The sequence below is a fragment of the Protopterus annectens genome, chromosome 2.part2 (genome assembly GCF_019279795.1).
Source record: "Protopterus annectens isolate FY-2018-M chromosome 2.part2, PAN1.0, whole genome shotgun sequence".
NCBI classification, from domain to species: domain Eukaryota; kingdom Metazoa; phylum Chordata; order Ceratodontiformes; family Protopteridae; genus Protopterus; species Protopterus annectens.
In genome coordinates this window covers 119,318,451-119,337,652 of record NC_056730.1, presented here as the reverse complement: position 1 = coordinate 119,337,652, position 19,202 = coordinate 119,318,451, and positions in this window count along the sequence as shown.

The window sequence follows — 19,202 nt, the reverse complement described above, 5'->3', positions numbered from 1 at the left end:
GAGAAGTTAGATGTGAAAGTAGGTAACTTAAGTTTTACCTGTCTAAAAAGTTAAGTTTTAGTGGAGAGTCACTATTTTTAAAACAGCAAAATAGATTGAAAGGGGGTGGTCACTTTTGTATTTTGATACTATGGAATACAGTAGGATGGCCAATAAATTTAAATAGTTGAAGGGGAGTGATTTCACAAAATGATAATTTTGTGCTTACTCACACAAGCCAGTGAAAGCAGACAGGAAATAAGATATATGGTCAAATTAACATAAGAGGCAGACAACTAGAAAGACAGTGGTATTTAAGAACACAACAGTAACAGTGTGGGAGGGTGGGGAAAAATGTCTGTCTGACTCACAAGAGACAGAGCTGTGGTCTCTTTTGAAGTTTTAATATGCAGTTTAAAGCAGAATACAAGTAAAAAATAAGGTAAAGAAAACAAATCACAGTATTCAAAATAGAAAAAGACAATAAAGTAATACAAAATACAACAAATAAAAAGCAAACTAACCTTTCCTTCACAGCAAAGTGTAGCAGAGTCTGAGTGAGCCTTTCTAGTAAAGCTCTGAAATGTTTTATTTTTCCCCTTAAACAGAAGGTTTAGGTCCTAGCTCCACACCTTCAATTCACAAATGATTAACCTTAAGTGACCTCTTCTATCTTATGTATTAGTCCTTAACTGATCAGTTCTAATTTCTGCCTGACTCACAAGAGACAGAGTTGTAGTCTCTTTTGAAGTTTTAATATACAGTTAAAAGCAGAATACAAGTAAAACACAAGGTAAAGAAAACGAATCACAGTATTCAAAATATAAAAAGGCAATAAAGTAATACAAAATACAACAAATAAAAAGCAAACTAATCTTTCCTTCACAGAAAAGTGTAGCAGAGTCTGGGTGAGCCTTTCTAGTAAGCCAATTCAGTTGGTGTAGGGCAGTGCAGTGACGGGAAGTGAATCTATAGCCAGTTGCAAATTTTGTTATTTTTATTATAGCAAGAGGAGAGTTTAGTCTTGAGGGAGGATTGCAGGTTAGTAAGGATAGAGGCACTGTATAGAAGGGATGGGATAAGGTAAGTGTTGGCGAGGGTGAACCTAGTGGAGGAGAGATGTAACGGTTGTGGCGGTAAAGCATATTTATTTTTTGTGTGTTTTTTTATATTTACTTGTAGATGATTATCATACTTTAGCTGGTCATCAATGAGGACTCCTAGTAGTTTAGCATTAGAGACTATTTCAAGATGAGTATTATTTTGACTGGTGACTGAGAATGAAGTTTTATCTACGGTGGTGGTTTTGGAAGCAGTAAATATCATGAGTTTAATTTTAGTGGCATTGAGTGCTAGATGGTTGTCCATCATCCATTGCTCAGTAGAGGAGAAGGCATCTTGGGTTAATTTAACTAAGGTGGGTATAGAAGAGGCAGAGTAGATTATTGTTGAATCATCAGAATGTTGGACAAGTTTGGCATTTGGGATGGCTTGGTAGAAATTGTTTATGAATATATTGAATAGAAGGGGGACTAAAATTAAACCCTGGGGGACATCTGTGGGAGTATTGAGAAAAGGGTAAGTGGCTTTTTTTCATCTGACTGCTTGTTGCCTGTTTGAGAGGTAACTGGTAAACTAGTTAATAGAGGAGTGGGATAGATTTAGTTTGAAGAGTTTAGTGAAAAGAAGGTTATGAGAGATAGTGTTGAATGCCTTAAAGAGGTCAAGGAGGAGAGTGGACACGATGTGGCCAGTGTCATGGGCCTTATTAACTGTTTCTAGGAAGGAGAAGAGAGCTGTGGTAGTCCTGTGGCTGGGTCTGAAACCATGTTGAGTAGGGGTTAGAAGTTGGTTGTTTATGAGGTAAGGTAGAAGTTGTAGATGGATGCATTTTTCGAGAAGTTTAGAAATGGGGATAAAATAGCGATAGGTTGAAAGTTTGTGATATTATTGTTATTACCACCTTTATGGAGTGGAATAATAAAGGCCTTTTTCCAGAGCTGGGGAACTTGACATTCAGCAATAGATCAATTTATAAAAATGCAGATGGGAAGAGATATGCCTTCTGCAGCAACTTTTAAGAAATACGAGGGCATTGGAGCCAGGTTTCAATGTTAGAAGTTTTTTTATGGTGCCTGTAGGGATGGGGTTGAAGTAGAAAGGAGGAAGTTGGGAGCAGGAGATGCTAGGGGAGGGAGGGATAGGGAGGGATAGGGATAGACTATGGGCTAGGCTTATAAATGCCCTTGGGCAGATAGCCTAGTATGAACCTATGAACCTATGAACCTATGGAAATAAGGGTGGGGAAGCTGAACGGGAGATGAAGGATGATGTAAGTTTACTTATGGAATCAATAAAGTGTTAAATTGGATGGCTAAGTCCAAGTCCAAGACATCTGGATCAGGGCAGGGGTTTTCTTTTTTTTGCCAGGGTTGAGAAGGGAGGAGATTCCATGCCAGTATTTCTTGGGGTTGGTGTTATGGTTGGTTTGGAGTGTAGATAAGTGGGCTTTGCAGTCTGAGATAAGTTTTTTTACTTTGTTGTGAAGTGTTTTAAATTCAATAAGGGTGGTGATAGTTTTATTTTTGGAGAAGCATTTCCAGGCTTTATCCCAGAATAGCATGGCTAATTTTGTTTTCAGAGGGGCAAAGGAGTCAAGCGAGTTGAGGAAAGTTGAGTTAAAGTAGGCAACGGCATTTTTCTAAGGGAAGAGTTTTTAGTGGGTTCCAGTTCATTTTTTTAGTGCATTTGAGAATGTGCTAGGATTAAAGTTTTTTAGACAGCGAGTGAAGGAGTAGGCATGAGTTAGTTGTATAGAGGAGGAAAGACGGTGGGCGAAAGTGGGTAAGTGGTTGCCTAATGGGTCAGGCAGTGCCACTATCAGAGATTTAATGTGGATGAGAAACTAGAATCCAGTCCAGGGTGCTTCCAGTAAGGGAGTTCTTGGAAGGCATAGTTGTTGAGTTAATAAGCTGAGTGAAGTTGTACAAGTTTATATTAAGTGAGTGTGTAGGAGAGTGAATTGTTGACCAGTTAATATTAACATCAACGAGGATTATATTTTCATTAGTAATGTTGGTATAGAACCAGGAGAGAATATCTTCATGGGTTGAGATATTGTCTCCAGGAGGGATATAAAGGGAGACTATGCATATAAGTTTATGTTTGTTTATATGAAGTAGGCCTGGAATTAGTTCTGCCTTGCCAAATTTGGGAATAGGTTTGGTATAGGGGGTAACTAAGTGGGATGATGCGTAGAGGAGAGCGACTCCCCCTCCTTTTTTATGTGTTCTATCTTTCCTAATTATGGAGTATTTGGGTGGCGTTATTCAGAATCTTTTATATGGGGTTTGAGCCAGGTTTCTGAGATGGCCAGAATATCGGGTTGGTTATGGAGAAGCCAGGCATGGAGTTTGAGCCAGATTTCTGAGATGGCCAGAATATCGAGGAGGATGGGATTGGGAGGTTGAGAAGTGTGGAGGGGGAGGATCAGGGTTTGGGTGAATGTTGCTGGAGAGAAGGATAGAGATGAGATGGCAGAAGATGTAAGAGATGTAAGAGGTTATCAAATTTCACCCGGTGACAAAGTTTTATGACATTTCTATCTTCAAAATAATCTGTCTAATTAAGGTACATTTGATGTAGAACCTTAAAAAGCAAAGTTAAATACATTTTGCATTAATTGACCTTCCAAATGCTGCTAAATTAAACTACTAGTAAAACAATGCATTAACTCTAATTCTGTCTTGTTTTTTTTCTTTCAGTGTGAAAACTCTGATAGTTCATGTTATAGTGTGTCATATGGTAGGCAACACTTCAAGCTGTTGTTGTAGCCTGTGTAATGCAGTATCCTGAGAGTTGTTTGTTAAGATTTTGAATTATTAGCTTTTAGAAGCCGTTATTAAAGAATTTTAAGACATTGTATCATGGTTTACATTTTAGATTGTTGTGAAATCTTTTATGCTTAGAGCTGGATTAACAAGAGATGTCGCATATGCACTATGTCTGAACATCCTGCTGCTTACAAGCCAGTTCATTCTGACCCTTTAACCTTTCTTTTTTTTTCTAAGAAATCTCATTTCTGCCTTATAGTCAGTGTATAATCTTGGATGAGCTACAATAAAAATTGTGTTCTTAAGGAAGAACAGCATTCATCACACTAACTTTGATAGATAGGATTATGAATATGCAGAATCAGACTCTACCTAATATGATAACAGTAAAGTTTGCTGCGTAACACAGATCATGAGCTGATAACAGCTATGTTCAGAAAGAGTGAACAGCAATAGTTCGTTAAAAGTCTTAATGCGCCAGCTAATCAGAAACTAGTTCTGAGGTGAAAATGGTTACATTCGGTGCATTTGTTTACATATTCTGTACTTTTCTGTATATTTTCCAGTGACCTTAATAAATAGTACATAATAACTTTCAGCTTTTGAGCAACAAAGTTCAATAAACCAGTAAGACATAAATAGTTTTCCAAATCACCTTGAAATCTGATTTAGATCAGTCTGTCAACATAAAATAGCATATGCGTGCCTTGGGGAGGAAATGTGCAAGTGTAATCTTAATGATGGTGATACAAGTGTGACTGGAAAAGGTTATCCTAGTGTTCTGTTAAACAACTAAACTGCTTATTTACATTTAACAAAAAATAGTTATTAACGATGATAATTCTTTACTTTCATGCAAAACAGCATTTTAGTTTAATTTTTTTAAATTACTTTTGTTTTGGTATTTTTTAACTTGCCATTTAATTATTAGCTACAGATAATACTATCGTTCCATCAGTGTGTGTCTGTCAGTGCATGAAATTACATTTGTTCCACATAGACCGATACTTTTCATAATGGCTTTTGTCCAAGGTATACAGAGCACTTACATCAATATGTATCCTTAAAGTATGAAATCTTCTCTGTTATTTAGTAAAGATCTTATCTTCCTTCATTCCAAAATGAGCTCAAAGAGACAAGCATGTAAAGGAGCATTTAGGATGGTTTCTGACAATGACAGTAGTATCACTATCTGAAATTATGGGATGCCGAAAGAGAAGTGGAGCATACCTCTCAACTTTTTACTGCAAAAAAATCTGGACATAGCCTAAAATAATGGAGGGGGGGACATCCCTAAAATAGGGACAAAAGTGTTAATGTGGCTCTTATAAAATTAGAAAGTTGCTAGAAACACATGATTTTTGTTAGCATGCAATTTCTGAAATATATGAAGTCTTAAACTCAAACTTACATCATTTCTTACTGATTCCAGTCCTCTGTGATTTGCCAGAAAAGTACAAATTTTATGAGGAATAGACCAAAAATATGAGACAGCAGTTAGGAACTATGAAGTAGAGTGTTGAAATGAATTCCTGCACTATTTTTTTTCTCAACATAGTCTGTCACTTTGGCTCTAGTTAGCAGAAATAAAGTTCCCTGGTATAAAAGACTGTGCATTTACAAAATATAATAACCCAACAAATTTTGTTTCTTGGCTGTGCACCTTCCAGCCAATGTAATCCTTCTCCTGATTGCTTGCTTTTCCATATTTTTTCCTATACAAGTTTTATGCATCTCTCATCCAAACTACCACATAATGAGTAACTCATCTAGGTGACTGCAAAAATGCAACTTGTATGATACTGACTTAAATCAAAACATCATGATAAGAAAGCTGATGAAAATGATAATGGTGGTGCTGATGCAGTGATGATTATAGCCATCAGTCATGCCAGAAAACAATAAAAAGGAAAGTGACAATGCCTGTGTGATTTTTTATCACTACTGTGGTAAATTATAGTTTTATGTACACAGTATATCACCAATGTAAAGTGTGATGGCACTAGTTGGGAAAATCAAAATTAATGAACAATAAAAAGAAAAGTATTAAACTTAACAATGAACATATTAGCATACATATTAATACTAATACCCATCTGCAAACCAGGTATGTCCACTGGACACACAGCCCTTTCACATGATGGGACATTGCAACAAAGTCTAGTTAAGTGATTTTTCTTAATGCCACACAGTAGGCAAATGAGGGCTGAGGGAATCATACCCTGTATCACAAAAGCTACAGCACACAGCCTTAACCCACTGCACCAAGCGTCAGAAATGGTGAATGTGAATGCTATTTCATCGGACTGGAGGTTTCCTATTTAATTCTTAAATGTTCTGTTAGCAAGGTAATTGTGTGTCCAATTTAATATCCTTGCAAAGATTCCTAAATGACTGAGTTTACTGATAAGAAGTAAGTGATCTAGCAGCCTTTTGATGTAACAGAATAGTCTTCCTGAGATTCACCCTTCGTCTATAGCATTATAGATGATGTCAGTACTAGAATAGATGACAGTGTGTTATGAATTCTGCAGAATCCATGTTTTGAGTGGGAAAGGATACCATATTTATTAATAAGGTGCATGATTTGATCCCACAATCAATCTGATTTTGACACAGACCATCTATTGATGTCCATGTATAAGGCTGTCTCAGACTACTGAGAAAAAATGACTGGAATTACCAGAAAATTCTATTAGTCTATTTACCACTTCTTTTTGTAGTACTACAAGACCAAACTTTTCTGTTATTCTGTTTGTCCTTTGACAGCCAACTTTACCATTCCAGGCACCTAGAATAAATGTAATATCTGTTTTGGTGTTATATCAAGTGGGTGCATCAGAGCCTCATAAAACTGGTGAGGACTGAGGGAATCAAACCCTGTACCACAAAAACTACAGGTCATAGCCTTAAGCCTCACATCCTATCTGTTTTGGTGTTATATCAAATGGGTGCATCAGAGCCTCATAAAACTGATGAACTTCAAGATCTCCAGCATCTGTACATGGAGCATAAACTTGGATCACTGTCATGTTGAATGAATTGCTTTGGCATCTGCTGAAGATCATTCTATGGTTATTGGGTTGTAAGTAGGCAATGTGATGTTGAAACCCTTTTATTAAATATGAGGGAGACTCTATTTTTTCTGTAAGATTTTCTTCCAAAGTAGAAGATTTGAAGATTATCAAATGAAAAATTACCCTTTCTAGAGCTGATTCCAAAATGGTGGTCGTCTAGTGTACAGCTTATGCACAGAGCTCCCTACCTCAACTACATTCTCTAGGATTCTACATACCTCGAAAAGAGCTATTTTACCTTCATCTCTTCGGAACTTTCATTACCTTTGCAGTCAGCAAAACTCAAAACAGCTTTTCAACTTTTATAGCTCTTCCACGGTGCTATTTCCACAAGAGATCCAGGGGGCCTGCTTCTACTTGAAATACTCCTAACTTCACATGGCTAAACAGATAAAAATGACAATTGATCCTATTACAATGGATATACAAACAACAAAAGCCAAATCCTCAGCAATATTTTCACCTGAAAAAGAGGGTCTTTCAAAGAGACAGAGAACAAATAAACAAAATGTGGAGCCTATTAAAAGCAATATTAATACCAAAGAAGATTCCAACTTCCACATGGATGAGCTGAAACAGGCCCTCCAACCCATTCATTCTGCCATACAAAGTTTTTCGGAACAATTTTCTACTTTAGGAAAATCCATCAATCAAATTGTTGACAGAGTAGACACACTTGAACAAAAAACACAATCTAATGAGTTTCAAATACAGTCCTTATCTGATGATTTGCGCGCCAAAACAGCTTCTATATCAGATCTACAGATAAAACTAACAGACCTCGAGGCTAGAAGTAGACGTAATAATATCTTAATCAGAGGTCTTCCAGAGAACTATGATAGTCAAGGCTTACTTATTGTCACAAAGCAAATATTTGAATCACTACTCCACTCAGAAGGTGAAAATAATGTAATAATTGAGAGAGCCCATCGTGCGCTAAATAAACGCCAAGACGCCTCAGCACCTCGCCAAATCTACACAAAGTTACTTAACTTTCAGATTGCCCAAAAGATTCTGTACTCGGCGAAAAAACACAAAAATTTCATGTGGAACAATCACAAATTAACCTTCTCTCAAGATCTACCCATTTCTATCAAGGAGAACAGACAAAAACTAGCTCCGTTTTGTTCTGACCTTATCAGAAGGAATATCAGATTCCAAATGCGCTTCCCAAACACACTGATCTTTTTATTTATTTTATTTATTTATTTATTTTACATTTGTTAACCGGGATAGTCCGACTGGATACATGTCCATTTACAGCGGAGGCCCGGGGAGAAAAGCTCCAAGCAAGACAATATGAGACATTTACAGAAGTAACAAAAAACATAAACATTTAAAGCAAGGTGAGGTTAGTCATTACATGATATGTAAATTAATAGCTTAAATTTAGTTAGTTTACTTAATAATTATACATGATGACAGCAAATTATTATAATAAGGATTACTCAGATAACCAGGATCTAGGAGTAGTATATTCAGAGAGATAGCTAGCCAGGGTTAAAGCAATGGCAGGTAATATCAGACCCCAGGTAGCCTTTAGTTTAGTTTTAAATTGGTTTAAAGAGGGAGTGAGGTAATATCAGGAGGGAGTTTGTTCCAAGTTTTCCCTGCGGAGTTGGTAAGGAGAGAGTCACCAGCTGCGTTATTAGTTTTACTTGTTTGTATAAGGAGCGACTGGATGACCTCAGTGGTCGAGGGTTATTGCAAGGGAGATCAATTTTTGAGTGAGGGAGGGTATTCAGGGTTATATAAAATGTTGTGGGTCAGTACTAGTAGGTTATAAGAAATTAGTTTCGGTAGCTCAAGCCAGTTAAGCTGGGTTAAGTTGGTACAGTGGTGGGTTCTATATGGTAACCCAGTAACAAACCTAGCAATGTGCTTATAACAGATAGTGAGCTTGTTCATGATCGTTTTATTAATATTATGTAGTAAGGGGGATGAGTACAGTAGGGTAGAGAGGAGATGGGTTTGGGCAATGGCAGATTTAGCTTGGGGGGTCAAGAAGCTTTTTATTCTATATAGTGAACCTAGTTTCTTATTGATTGATTTAATCATTAGGTTTACATGAGTATCAAATTTTAGGTTGTTATCTATAGTTACCCCTAATAATTTTATCGAGGGATCCGGAGAGATTATTGTCCCGTCCTTTGCTTGGATTGTAAAGTTGAGGGGACTTGACCTTTGTGTCGGTGAAAACAGTAACATTTTTGTTTTTTTTGGATTAAGTATCAGACGACGACTAGAGAGACAGTTTTCTACTTTGCTGAAAGTAGTTTGGGTCAAAGATTGTAACTCTATAGGGGATGTTCCAGAGCAAATCAGCGTGGAATCATCTGCATATTGAATGCAACTAGCATTTGATACAACTGTGTGCAGGTCATTGATGAAGATTGAGAATAATAGTGGTCCTAGGATGGATCCTTGTGGGACTCCCAGAGTATTGGGTTGAAAGTTAGAAAGTTTGGTCTGCCATAAAACTGCTTGTTTTCTACCATTTAAGTAGGATCTAAACCATTGAATAGCAGTAGTGTCCAGACCAAATGAATGCAATGTATCAATTAGTAATTTATGGTCCACCATATCAAAGGCTTTGGACAGATCCAAGAATAATGCTGAGGAGATATTATTGTTATTACGATAGGTATTTATGGTATTGGAGAAGACAAGAAGGGCTGAGGTAGTGCTATGGAGAGGTCGGAAACCATGCTGAGTGTCAGCTAATAGGTGATTGTCAAGTAAGTGTTGCATAAGCTGTTTCTGCACGCATTTTTCCATTATTTTTGCTAGGGGGGACAGTATGGATATGGGCCAGTAGTTCGAGAGGTCTGTGGAAGTGCCACCTTTATGGAGAGGAATTACATAGGATACCTTCCAGATATCAGGGATTTTGGCCTCTGTTAGGGTCCGATTAATGAGTATTGACACAGGGTAGGCAATGGCTTCAGCTGATTTTTGCAAGTATTCAGCTGGAAGTTGATCAGCTGAGAGTGTGGTAGGTTTTAGTTTTTTGATTAATTTACAGATGAAAGAAGTTGCTACAGGCTGAAAGGTAAATTGGGGAATGTTTTTATAGGTGGGAGTATCAAGGCTTTGAGAGTTAAGTGGCAGTTGATTAGACAGGGTTTGGATTGTCTCAGTGAAGAAGCAATTGAAACTATTTGAGATCATGTCCGATGGTTTATCTATGAGTGTAGTAGGGACAGGGGTAGTGGAGCGCCCTGGGTGTAGAAGATTATTTAGCCCGGCCCAGAACTTTTGTGGACAGTTTGTATGCTCAGTTTGCAGTTTCCAATAGTATTGTCTTTTATCAAGTAAGATTAGTCTTTTGGTTTCATTCCTAAGTTGTCTATATTTAATCTGATCAACTGGTAGTTTATTGCTTCGCCATACCGACCATGTTTTATTTCTAAGATTAATTTTCTGCCTGGTCTCTTTGGAGAGCCATGGGACATCTCCTGTCTTAGTCTTCCTAGACTGAATAGGAGCATGAAAATTAAGAATTTCCAGGAATTTTTTGTTGAAATACTGCACTGCTTCATCTAGGGGTAAATATTTTAGTATCGTCCAGTTGCAAGAGTTTAATTCTAGTTGAAATCTAGTAGGGTCAAATTTTTTTATTTCTAATTAATCTTAGTGTGGAATGTTTTGGGATGGCTATTTTGTGCTTAATAATGTAGGTAAGGTGGTGGTCACTTAGGCTATCAGGGAGAGAACCAGATGTATATTGGTTAGGATCACTATTGATAAGCACCCAATGAAGTATACTCTCTTTTTGGTTAGATTTGTTTATCCTAGTGGGCGTGTTAACGATTTGCGTGAAGGTGTGTAGGTTTATATGAGTGGAGGGGGCTTGAGGGGAACAGGAAGTCCAGTCTATATTAAAGTCCCCAAGGACTATGGTTTCCTGAGGGAAGTGACTTGATAACCAGTGTAAGGTAGCTTCAAGAGTATCTACGTTCTTACCTGGGGGAATATACACACAGATAATATAGATGAATTTAGTAATATTGATTTGAAGCCTAGAAATAAGGATCTCAGCATTGTTAATCTGAGGTGGTTGATTGACATCGATAGAAACGGTTAGATTGGATTTATAGAGTATGGCAACCCCTCCTCCTTTTCTAGAGATTCGGTCTTTCCTATAAATATTATACCCAGGGATAAGTATTTCATTGTCCATAGTGGATGGTTTAAGCCATGTTTCAGTTAGGCACAAGATCTCTGGGGAGAGGTCAGCTATAACTGCATGAAGTTCATGTACCTTATTGTTAATACTTCTAATGTTCAGATGGCAGGTAAGAAGTGAGTTAGTAGGGCGTACCGTAATGGGATTGTTTTTGAGGTCCGTGAAGAGAGGGGATTGTTGGATAATATTGGCAGGACCAGGGTTAGGATGTATGTCCCCATGTCTAAGTAGATTTAGTCTTAATTTGGAGATAAGCTTTAGGAATTTATTTACAATTTTATAGGTATGCTTCTGTTTAAGGTTGATATTTATTGAGGTATGAGGGTATGGAAGCATGGAGCAAGAAGTAGTGTCCACCCATGTACCTTGAGTGTGATAAAAGTTCAGGAGATTAATTTCTGGAGTGTTGGTCTCAGCCCTGGAAGCTGAGATCCCTAAACAAGTTTGGGTTTTATATAAGGTTGTAAGATAGGAGGTTATTAGGAGCAGTATTAGCATAAGGTACCACATCTTTAAGGACTTTTGGGATATGGTTCACAAGGATGCACTTACAGGTGCCTTTGAAGGAATGGATGTGTAAGAAGTTAGGGAGAGAAAGACGAGGCGGTAGTGGATGGGCGTGGGATAAGATGTATCTCCTGTGATAGGGAGAGTGATTGAATAGAAGGCTAATATGATTGGACCTGGGGATGAAGGGTGTGGTTTTATGGTTATAAATGTAGAGGTAGTAGGGGCGGGTGGGATATGGGGGGCAGGGAGGGGAGCGAAGTGAGCCTGAGCGTATGAAGGCTTAACGAAGGGCTACAACCGACCACTACTATAACCCAGGAAGTAAAGCGCAGCTGGGTATATAGCCTAATTGTAAAGATTTTTTTTCCTTATCTTTTGGTTTATTTTTAATCCAATTTTTAGGAAATTATCCAAATGTTGAGTATAATTCTGAGTTTTAGGAGGCAGGACACTGAAAGTTCAGTATTTCTTGGGGAAGTAATATTGGGTAAAATCCAGGTGGATTACCTGAAACTAAGGTAGCCGAGGATCCTACACGGCAACTTCCAGCCTAAGGTAATAAGTACTACTTTAACCACCTTGTTTTATACTTTAGAGGGCAGCGACTTCCACTAGTTTCAGCAGGGAGGTTTGTCCCTTTCTATACAATGTATTCTGGGGCTTGTTCACGAAGGAGTCACCTTGTTTTATACTTTAGAGGGCAGCGACTTCCACTAGTTTCAGCAGGGAGGTTTGTCCCTTTCTATACAATGTATTCTGGGGCTTGTTCACGAAGGAGTCACCTCTGGTCCAACCTTCCCTTATTCCCTTTTTCCAAAATGACATTAAATATACTGCAACCTCCCAAAGCGAAGCAAGAGAAGCCTTCCTTAAAGTATTCAACAAGGTTCCTGAACCTTTATAAAATACTAATACAAGCGTTTTAGCAGATGAACTTCCTATTAACCCTGTTTACTCACCAGATGCTTCATTGACAACTCCGCTCACTAATCCAGCTTCAATACAGTTCGTTTATCATGGTTAAAGATGTTTAAAACATTTTTTTCCTTCCTAGAGCAGATCCACGTGTCAAGCAAGGAACTTATGTACAGTGTGAGGTTCCCAGTAGGATATCTTTAGCTGGGGACTCTCAGGAGTGCACGCTCATTAGGTTCGACCTCTACTAATCGCGCTTACAGCGCTTTATGTAGTATACTGTTCCTGCATACAAAATTATGGTCCTGCTTAAACATTTTAGCGCAAAAAGCATTTTCTGCATTAGGGGCACTCTAGTTACGCTGAGCGGGGATTGTTTTAGTCTGTTAAACCTCCCTTTGTTCAAGATGAATAATTCTGTGTTCAACATGCTTAAACAAACAAACAAACACACGCTAAGCTAAGATAATGCAGTTAGCAGCCCAACATATGTCATGAGGAGCTGTTTAGCATAACTGCAGTAGGATGCTGTAGCAAGATTGTTTAGATAAAAGCATGATTATAGCAAAGTCCAATCAACTGTAGTAATCACTAAATGGTCACAAACATCTAAAGTAGCCAGTGTGAAATCACTTACACATATTGCAACACTGATTTTCTGTTTTACTGAAATGGCTGAAGATTACAGATATGTAATTATATATTCTGAGATGGGAATTAAAGGAAATATTTATGTGTAAGATGCCAACAGGGGTAAGGTGGCCACAGAATCAGACATAAGGCTGCAAAGTAATTTAATGATATAATTAAACATGCAGAAAACAGTTGAAAAGGGGGTACAAAGACTACTCAAATATCAATCAGAAGTCCTTATACCTAGTAAATGTTTAACACAGATGGGAGGGAGGGGTACAGAAATGTAACAAGATTCATAGATTTAAATCAGTTCTGTTATTATTAGAGCCTGATCAGTGTAAATACTTTTTTGCCCAACTACATCACAAATATCTATATTGTTCAGCTCCTTAAACTTTTACAACTTCTGCTATACTGTTATATACACCAGTAACATGTTTTTGTATATGATAAGCTTCATGAGGTTTTATTTGTGTACCAATCCTACATAGTACCTGTTCTGTTTGTGATTCCATAAGCCTTGTTCTTAATTGTATAAAGTCTGTTTTCCATGGATTTCATAGATCCTCATTTATCATACGCATTAAGATTAAGCGAATAGGCTTGTATCTATATGTTTATTTACATCGTGTCATAGCAATTTGACATACTAGTAGGATTACTTTTCATTTATGGATCCTTTATGTGCACTGTAGTAGGGATCTAGTCTGATGATCTTTTGGATGAGATTTTCTTTGTACATATGTATAGAATTGTTATGTTTATTTTATGTTTGGTTTTGTCACAAGCTCACGACCAGAGATATCACCTCTGAGTGATATCTCTGGTCGTGAGCTTGTGGCGTTGTGCTGTTTTTGCTTTTGGTTCCAAGGATTTTATGTTTGGTTTTGTACTTCTTCACCTAAGGGGTTTGGGTGGGTAGGCACCGGGGTGAGTCAGAAGGACTACTTTGCTACCTTTTCCTTTACATTTAAACTTTTTACAAACACAGGTTTGATGCGGTTCTCCAATTCCCCTTTCTACTGCAATTATAGTGCAGATTCTTTTCAACACTCGTTAACCTTTCCATATCTAATAATAAGGTTCCAAATATATAACGTTTCCTTATACCCTGCTTAGTGTTAACCTGCATGAGTTGGTCTGTTGACTCTTGGAATATTAAAGGCTTACAAAATACTGCTAAAAAAATTGCTACTCCACCTTGTTTTTAAATCCCAGGCTAGTATCTGTTTTCTTCAGGAAACACACCTGTCTAAAGAAGATTGGGAGAAAGAAAACAACAGAAAATGGATTAGGTCTATAATAAGTGCCGGTGATAGCTCAAATTCGAAGGGTGTGGCCATTATAATTAAGAAACAATTCCAGGAAGCTATTAACGAGTTTAAATCTGATATAAACAGTAGATGGTGTTACTTCACTTCTATGCTCCCAGACTCCTCCAAACCAGTTCTTTTTTTGAATCTATATGGACCATGCTCTCAACAACAAACCTTTATTTTAGAAATTTATAATATACTAAATTCATTTCCAAACTACTTGTTCATAATAGGTGGGGACTGGAATGCTGTAATAGATCCTAGCTTAGACCGCACCAGCAACTCTTCCTCTTATAACCTCCAAGCTTCTATAGCCCTAGAGGAACTTATCTCAGATTTTAATCTTATCGACACTATTGCTTTTAGTAATATCTTGACCAAAGAGAATTTATATACTTTCTACTCTAATTGCCATAAATCATGGTCACTTCTAGACTTCTTTCTAATTTCAGACCCTCTATCTAAATTTAAAAATGCATTCAATATTGAACCCCGATTTCTTTCAGATCATGCAAAAATCTAGCTCAAAATTAGATTTACTACCCCTACATTTACCTTCGCTAACTGGACCCTTAACAATAATTTACTAAATAACAAGGATATACTAAATAAAATTAATAGCATGCTATCGGATCTAGACATAAATCTTAAAAAGTCCCAAATTCCACCAGACATTCAATGGGCGGCTTGCAAAGCTGAATTGAGAGGTTTTTTTTTGATTAATAAAGCTTCCTTTCTTACAAAACTCAACAAAAAAAAGAAACTAATTTGTCCTTAAAACTTTCTTCTTTAGAAAAAAAAGAGACTATTCCCTGACCCAAAAATTGACGAACTGATCAATACAACACGTAAAGATTTATTTGAACTCCACTCACATAACTACTCCCTGCAGGAACAAAAATTTATAGCAACATACTCTGAATGGGCACAAATTCCCTCAAGAACACTGGCAAGAATACTAAAAAACAATAATGGTGCTCCTAGAATCTCCACTCTCCATTACCAGGGTAAAATCTACAAATCAGATTCTGAAATAATCCAATTATTTTATGAACTATATTCAGATATTTATAGTAGAAATGAACGCAACACTCTTAAACCACAGATGGAGTCCTTTCTCAACTCCATCAATTTTCCCTCTCTTAAAGCAAACCAAGTCTCCCTTTTATCTGCCCCGCTCGACATTCAAGAAATTCAAAACATCATAAATAACCTTAAAGTAGGCAAATCCCCAGGCCCAGATGGCTTTACCACTAACTTCTTCAAAGCTTTTAGCTCAAAAATCTTCTCTATTCTATTGAAAGTCTTCAACTTTATTATAAAGAAGGGTATTACTGACCTTCATTGGAACAACTCAAAAACTATCTTGTTATTAAAAAACAAACAAGATAAAGCAGACCCCCACAATTATAGACCAATCTCGTTAATAAACATTGACATTAAAATTTTTGCTGCTATTCTAGCTAATAGACTCCAAAAGATACTCCCATCCTTAATATCCCCTGACCAAGCTGGTTTTATGAGCAATAGACACACATGGGACAACACCTTAACATTGGATTCCCTAATACAATTTACAAAAAAAGATAAAAACCCGATATACGCCTTAACCCTGGATGCATCAAAAGCTTTTGATAGAGTTAATTGGGACTTTTTGTTTGCTACCCTGTCTCATTTTAATATACCTAAAACCTTCTCTGATATGATCAGAATACTCTATACAAACTCACACACATACCTATACATAAACAAACAGAGATCCAGTCCAATACTGATCACCAATGGAACAAGGCAGGGGTGCCCACTTTCCCCCTTTCTTTTTAACATTTTTATTGAGCCCTTTTTTTATATATCACCCAAAACTCACACCACTCTATTCCTAAAATCCTAAATACTCAAGTTGCATTATCGGCTTTCGCCGATGACCTAAATCTATACTTTCAATTTCCCAATTCAGATCTACCTAAAATTTTAAACGCCGTCAGGAACTTCTCTATTGCCTCAGAATACCAAATTAATAATAAAAAATCACATATTTTCCCAATCAACCCTAATGCCCATAAATCTTTCTATTTTCCTGAGTCTTCTTTCCAAATAACATATAACCTTAAATATCTCGGTATTCACTTTGAACATAACCAAGCTTCCATGCTTCAAAATAACCTACTAAAAACATGGTCTAGTATTCATCAAGATCTACAAAGATGGAAACTCCTGAACCTAGCGTTTTATCCAAAGTAGCAATAGTGAAAATGAATGTTCTACCCAGACTCCTATATCAATTCAATGCTTCTGATATGTTAGTCCCTAATAATTTTTTTTCCAAAATTAACAAAGATCTAGCCAAGTTCATCTGGTTTCCTAAGTCAGTCAGGATCTCTTACTCCAAGTTAATCTACCCTAAGGAGAAAGGAGGGCTAGGCCTTCCAAATTTTCAACTGTACTACAAGATCATCTGCTCTAATAGGGTCTGGTCTATCTCAAATATTAACAGTAAAGCTCATACTCACTATCCATCCCTGATAAAAATTTGGCATCACCATATTATCTCTAACAAAATTAACCCACAGGCTATCCCCTTTCTATCCACTTCTTCCATGACCAACTGTAAACTAGCTCAATCCCTGAAACACTAAATCAGGCTTTTCCAAAAACTGATTAAAGACATCAACGTTGAAAATATCTTACCCCTTCTCCAACCATTACATCATAATCCAAATCTCAAGATCAATAATGAAATGTTTGACCTCACTGAATTTCATCTCATCAAGGATCTTAATATATGGGATATCCTCAAATATAGGACTAAAACCCTTGCCGAGCTACGGTTAATCCTTGGGACCAATAACAAATACACAGTTATTCTCCGGCAACTAAGAGAGATTATACTTGCACAACCTTTCAACCTCTCTCCCAATCTTCAGGAAATCAACAAACTAGGTGAAATCATTTCTGCAATCTCGAGCCCTAAAAAAACAATTTCATCCTCTTACAAACTATTGAATACCTTGCTATACAATTCGAATTGTCTTTTCTCCAACTATTGGAATAACCTTGGCTCCCTTATTACAGAGGATCAAAAACTCTCAGCCATAAAATCTACTTTAGAACTCTCCCGCTTCAAAAAACTCTTATATACCCAACTGATGCTGAACAATAACTCTTACTACACTCCTGTAACACTTAATAAATTTAACCCCAATCTATCCCCCTCATGCACTTGTTGTCCCTATCCGAGAGCTGATCTACTACACATTGTGTGGTACTGCAACCACTCTCACAAACTCTGGTGCTCTCTAAAAGTCCGTCTGCAAAAAATGGGTTACTATAACTCCACACTTTCATGGGAAACAGCCATTCTACATATCCCCACCTCTAAGTTGTCTAAACTACAACTTCACATTTTAATTATTCTTTGTTCCCTTATTAAATTATACATCACAAACAACTGGATGGATCGCACCAGACTTTGTTGGAGAGGTTTCAAAGAGATGGCTTACAAACACATTTCAGCTCATAAGTTCATTATAAAGGGTCCCAAGAAGAGAGCCTATTTTAGCAAATTATGGAAACATCTTATTGATTTAATCCTGAGCGAATAATTCCCTATCCCTGCATTTAGTGCAATACGTATCCTTATCCCTGTTATTAACAGGAGATCCACTGCCAACTCAATTAATTTTATCTTTCCTCCTCTCCTTAATGTCTCTGTAGAGGATTGGTAGCATATTATTTTGTAAATACTGTATATAAGTGTTTTGGTTAGATTGATTACAATGCCTTCTTTTCCTTTTTTTCCCTTCTTTTTATGTACCATTGCTAAATTGTCTTTATATCCACAACAACCTGTGATAATTCAACGTTTTATTTTAATGTTCATAATTGCAATGTTCTCTATTTTTCTGTATGCATTGTTTTCTATTATGAAAAATAAAAGAAACATTTGAAAAAAAAAAATTACCCTTTCTAGTCATATTAGTGCACTAACTCCCAATATGTTAATGTTTATCCTTATCATCTTATCTTTAAACACATTGTATCACCCCTTCTAGACTGTTACCTTATTGTGTTGAAGGGGTCAGTGATATCAGTGAAGCTAGAGATATACTAGGTAGGGTGACTCAAGATAGGCAGGTCATAGCAGAAATCTTCACACTAAATTTAGTCTAGTGAATAATATCATGGTGATCATCCCAGTATGTTTTCCAAGAAAATGTTATAAATGAAAGTAACCAGAGACATGTTGAATTGGCACTGGAAAATATGACTCAGTGGTGCCCTGGGCCATCAGATTCTTATCACAAAGTTTAAAATAAATTAAATAAAACAAGAAAAACTTCCAGACCACCTACGTATGAACTCAAAATATAGGAAAAGTGCCCCAAACAACAGCAACTACAAACTCAGTAACCAGTAAGGCACAGGATCAACAGAACCAGTAAAAAATTTTCAATAAAATATGAACTTCGCAGCACTTAAACAAGACCATAAACTTTATTAACGCTTTAACATGTATGAATTAAATATTACACTGTATAAATACATAAAAGAGGTGAAGAACAGACATAAGTAATTATTCCTGGTGGATAAAGTGCTTGATGAGCTGCCAACATAACCTTCTGTTACTGTCCTACAATTTTAACAAAAATATTCCAAACAGAATGTGGATTATCAAGGCAGCATGGCTGTCTGTGGAGGTTTTAGAAGTGGCTGAGGAAAGAAGGATACCTAAAGGTAATTGAGGTAT